Source organism: Nicotiana tomentosiformis, chromosome 1 (assembly GCF_000390325.3).
Source record: "Nicotiana tomentosiformis chromosome 1, ASM39032v3, whole genome shotgun sequence".
NCBI lineage: Eukaryota > Viridiplantae > Streptophyta > Magnoliopsida > Solanales > Solanaceae > Nicotiana > Nicotiana tomentosiformis.
In genome coordinates, this window is record NC_090812.1 from 78,945,844 (window position 1) to 78,951,469 (window position 5,626).

Genomic DNA, 5,626 nt, shown 5'->3' on the forward strand with positions numbered 1-5,626 from the left:
GGCCACAAACCGACCACCACTTTTAAAACTGACAATATTTTTTTTGTTGAAACAGGAACAAAGCAGTGCAAGAAAGTTGGTTCAGAAATAAATAAAAAAAGAGAAGAAAAGAAAGAAAAAGAAAAAAGAAGAAGAGCCGACAAAAGGAAGTTTCTCACATTTTTGCCTTTATCTGTCTTTCTAGTGTGCATAAAATGTTGCCATTGCTCTTTACATTTTTCTTCTAATATACAAAAAAAAAAAAAGACCTAGTCTGATGAATATTCTCATAGGATTGAAATCTTAGTCTGATGAATCTTTCTCCTAAGATAACTAAAAAAAGAGGACCTAGTTTGATGAATTTTCTCCTAGGATCAAAATCTTAGTCTGATGAATTTTTCTCCTAAGATATAAAACCTAGTGTGATGAATTTTCTCCTAGGATAGAAATCTTAGTCTGATGAATCTTTATCCTAAGATAACAAAAAAATGACCTAGTCTGATGAATTTTCTCCTAGGATCGAAATCTTAGTCTGATGAATTTTTCTCCTAAGATAGAAGACCTAGTCTGATAAACTTTCTCCTAGGATAGAAATCTTAGTCTGATGAATCTTTCTCCTAAGATAACAAAAAAAAAGACCTAGTCTGATGAACTTTCTCCTAGGATCAAAATGTTACTCTGATGAATCTTTCTCCTAAGATAGAAGACCTAGTGTGATGAACTTTCTCCTAGGATAGAAATCTTAGTCTGATGCATCTTTCTCCTATGATACCAAAAAAAACAAAAAAAAGGACCTAGTCCGATGAATTTTCTCCTAGAATACAAAGTCTTAGTCTGATGAATTTTTTCATAGGATAAAAGACCTAGTCTGATGAACTTTCTCCTAGGATAGATGTCTTAGTCTGATGAATCTTTCTCCTAAGACTAAAACCTAGTCTGATGAATTTTCTCCTAGGATAATAATTTTTTTTTAAAAAAGGGAAGTCTAGATTTTTAAAAAAGGGTCACTTTTTAGTTTTCTTAAGTTATCAATCTTTAGTTTTTGTGAAATCAGGGGTCCCGCCTGGAGAATAGGGTCAGTTTTTAGTTTAGTCAAGTTTAGTTTATAGTTTTTCGCAAGCTCAATCTCAAATCTAGGAGACGCACTTCCTAGTTTGGGATTTTCAGATTTTTATTTCTTTAGGAGACCCACTTCCTAATTTTAGGTTAAAGGTTTCACCCCAGGAGACGCACTTCCTAGTCTGGGTCTTTCAGGATATACTTTTAGCACTTCCTAAATTGAGATTTTACCCCGAGGAGACGCACTTCCTAAATTGGTTCATTCAAGTTTCACCCCTAGGAGATGCACTTCCTAGTCTGGGTCATTCAGGTTTTTTTTTTGTTAGCAGACGCATTTGCTAGTCGAAATTTCTTGGTTTTACTCACAGGAGACATACATCCTAGTCTAGTCTTCAATTTTACTCTTATCATTGCATCCCTCATTAATAGCATATGTGATTTATAGTTCTGCTAATAACTCACAAATCTTCCTAGTGTAAACTGGGGCAGAAAAAGTTTCTTTTGTTGTTTCCGTTTTGCTGTAGTAGCAGGCGCCCACCTGGAGAATGAGAGAATTTATTGCAAGTATTAAGTTAGTGGCATGCACCCACCTGGAGAATGAGGAAATTTATTTCAATTTTTAAGTCATTGGCAGGCACCCACATGGAGAACGAGCGAATTCCCTTTAAGTTTCAAGTCAGGTGCAAGCGCCCACCTGAGGAATGAGGAAAGTCATTTCAGAATTCAATTCAAGTTAGAAGTAGCAGAAGCTCTTCTCAAGAATGTGAGTCGATAGTCCGAGATGATCAAAGGAAGAAGTCTCAATCCAGAATAAAAGAAAATAAAAAAAGAGAAGTGAATCCAAAATGCATAAGCCGATGAAAGATGTGAACTGCTCAAGACATGGATGAAGTCACGAGCACTGCATGTCCGGTCTTGATCCGAAGAAGCTGAAGAAGATAAATATGCACCTGCAGCTAGCAAGCATCAAGGTTCAAATCAAAAGTCTGCATGAAGAACCGTTTCGGACTCAAGATCAAGCTTAAGAAGACTTATAGATAGGAATCTTGTAACTCGTAGCTGATAGGCTTAGTTGGTTTCTTTTTCATTTTGACTTTGGTGTAATTAGGAGCTCAACAAGCAGCAACAACAGCAACAACAGTGAAATCACAACTTCTCGGTAGTCCCAGCTACCAACTCTCAGAACTACACTGACGTGATTCCTTTATAGCCAAGTATATGTAGGCAACCTCCGAAGCAAGGTTTGGTCAAACTTCTCAAAAAACGTTTCCCATGGAGTATCCAAACGGGCAAAAATTGCTCGTAATTACTCATTTTATCTTTGCCCAAAACACTCTTCATGTTTCCTAGCAAAGAGGGGCAGCTGTGAGCACCTAATTTTTGTCATAATATAAAATTAATCCTAAAAAATCCAAAAAATAGCTTTAAATTATTTTTTTATATTTTTGCTTAGTTAGCTTTGTACATATTCATGTTTGATGCATTTTTAAGTTGCATTTTAAATCCTAAAGAAAATACAAAAATATTTTTAGATTTTAATTGCATAATTAATTGCATTTGTAAAACACTAAAATACCAAAAATACATTAGTAACTCTACATGCATTTTCTAGCTAAATGGATTAGTTAATTGTTGAAAAATAGGTCATTAGGTTAATTTTACAAATTAGTTGGAATTAGGAGTGTTAAATAAATTGATTAGTCTTGCAAAATACAAAGAAAGAAAAGAGAAGGCTATGGGGTCTCATTACAGCTTTGGGCCAGGTGCTTCTAGTGGCCCATTTTCCTTCCCACGCCCCAAATCCGTATGCCAACCCCAAGCCCAATTTCCCCTGACCCAGTCCAATATACCTATCTCCCCCACTCATTAAAAAACCCTAGAGTCCTTTATTCTTGATGGACACGCATAACAGACCCTCCCCTTCCAAAAAATGAGAACCCTAACGCCCCCTCCCCCCCCCCCCAAAAAAAGAAGACCAGTAACGGCCACCCCCTCCTCTTCTTCTCTCATTCTCTCCGACGAGCAAAGGCCAGAATCCGGCCAGCCATCGATCCTCCTCTCTGAGACACAAAGAATCAGATCCCCTCCCTAGCAGAAGCCCTAGCCGCCGCCTCTTTATTGTCTCATCTATATGCACACCTCTAGTTAGCACTCACTCTAACCCACGAAATAGCAAAAGTTTTGGAATTAAAACAAAAAAATCTGAACAAAGGAAAGCCTTCAAAAGTTTAAAGCTTAGAGGCAGAAAATCGAGTCAAGTTACTCCTGGTTTCTAATCGTTTCGTTGTGTTTATCTCTTGGTTTCTCATAGCTATTATGTTGGAGGAAATCGCTGTTTTCGCTGCTGTTGAGTATTCTGTTGAACACTTCGAGCTTTGTTGAGTGATTTTATTTGTTAACTGTGTAGTTGCAATTTGATGTTAAAATGCTTGATGTAATTGGTAATTGATAACTTCATGTGTTTGACATAAGTCTAATCTGGAATTCTCCTCATTATTAATTGAGTTCATGAGCTACAAATGGATTTTTTCAAAATATGTGTTATGTATCTTGCCTCTTTAAGTCATTAGATGAGTTCACTAAGTAATTAAAGGATGGATCTGGGCTAAGTGACGCAAGGATTGGAAAAGAAAACCATAGAGGGTAGTTGAGAAATTGTGAGTAATTACAAAGTTTTTTTTTCTCTTTCAAAAGATAGATAGTTATGAAGTTGCCTCTGCTTCTCGTTGTTCTAAGATATTTCATCCATCATTTCTGGGTTTGCAAAGTATGATTCGATCTTTTGGTTGCTGTCGTTGTTGCTATTCCACTGTTGAGCTCCAACACTTCATTTGAGAGCCTTTAGTTGGTCTTTTCAGCTTGTTTTGAACACTAGATGCACACATAATCTCATGTACTTGTGTTTGAGTTGTATAGTTGAATCACCTAGCTTCCATCATTAATTGAATGTTGAATCTATGCTCATGTTATGGTGTAGTTCAACTATTTCTGGTAGTATTCTACTAGTTGTGCTGTAAATGGTGTAAAAGTAGTGCCAGCACGTTTTTTTTTACTCATGGATTAATTTAATAGTTGTGAAAAAACTAGCAAGTTGTTTCCTATATACTAACGTTAATTTAAGAGGCTATTGTAATGAACAAATTTCAAATACATATAGATTCCCCGTTAAGATTCTAACACAATTTTGTTTCATTCAAGTCTCATACTTCATCCACAAATGATTCCCATAATTCATAGACCTCACAACAAATCTCAAATTAGTTCAGAACAACAACTCAGGAACATCGTAGCTTGCATGGTCACGATACGTAATCCCCAATTTGGGTGCGCATATCATGTGATCCGATCATAACTTTAAATAATAATGAAAATAAACATGTTATAGATTGTAGGTACGGTTCCCGTAACGCGATTCTCAATATGTACAAAAATAAATGAGTGCGCGGCATCACGACTTGTTCAAACAAACTCCATAAATAATTAAAAGTGGTCAGAAAGCTAATAAATAATTAAAAGTGATCAGAAAGCTAAAAAGCACAATTACAAAACTCGGGAGTGTCTCGTACCTTCTCCCGGACTAACAGAATTACTTACCCGGTCTTCTAATTTTCGCGGACTTTTAAACGGAGTTAAAATTCCTCGATTTAGGATTTAAAATAAATTGGTGACTTGGGATACCATAAATTATCTCAAGTGGCGACTCTAAATTAAATAAATAATCTCATTTCGATAATATCACTTTATTTGGAAAAAATACCTTATCTCCTATCCCTTCGGGAAAAGGAGGTGTGACGTGGATTTTGAGAGAGAATCGTGTCTTAAGTGAAAGAAAGAGAGAGAATAAGAGAGAGAGAAAGAAGAAAATTTTTGTTTGGATCTTGAGAGAGAATCATGTGTTAAATGTTAATTGAAAGAAAGAGAGAGAAGGAAGAGAGAGAAAGAAGAAGAAATCTAAGAGAGAATCTTGTGTTAATTGAAAGAAAAAGAGTAAATACTTATTTTTCTATAAAATATAAAAGGTAGCTATAGAAAATAATATTTTAAAATGATTTTAATTTATAATAAATTGGGTCTATACCTTTGCTATATGTGGTAAAATTACTTATGTTTTTTCATGTGCGCTGGGCTAGTCTTGTCTACGGGCCCTTAATTGGCACAAATTTTAAGATTATAAAGCCCAACCTAGTCCCTATTTTTGGTGGGCTGGCTGGTCTCTTGGCCCACTTGCCACCCGTACCGCTAATTTTAATGTTGCCTTGTGGTATAAAAAATATTTATATTTTTTTTGTTAAGGAAAAAAGGAAAAATATTTATTTATATAAAAAATATTTATATTTGGTCATATTAAAATGATCATTATAAATGTCTTATAAATTATGAGTCGTTGACTTGTAATATTTAATGAGTAATATGCTCTAATTGGTTAAATTTTACTAATAATATAAATATTATTTGTACGACTAATGTGTATTTAGTTAAACTCATTCGTGATTACCTACTATACAGTATATCGTATGAGTGATAAAGCGTACTCTCTCTCTCTCTCTCTAATATATTTAGATATTGTTTTTCGCGCTGTTTCTTCCCT

At 35.1% G+C, this 5,626-nt stretch overlaps 1 long non-coding RNA gene across 1 annotated transcript; it reads right to left on the bottom strand.

The window, feature by feature from the left end:
• Positions 1-407: 407 nt before the first annotated feature.
• On the bottom strand, positions 408-981 carry LOC138909921 (uncharacterized). The gene is made up of 3 exons (XR_011415713.1): positions 911-981; positions 619-687; positions 408-541 (listed from the first exon to the last, which is right to left on the bottom strand). It is a non-coding gene; the product is annotated as an uncharacterized lncRNA (long non-coding RNA).
• Positions 982-5,626: the final 4,645 nt, after the last annotated feature.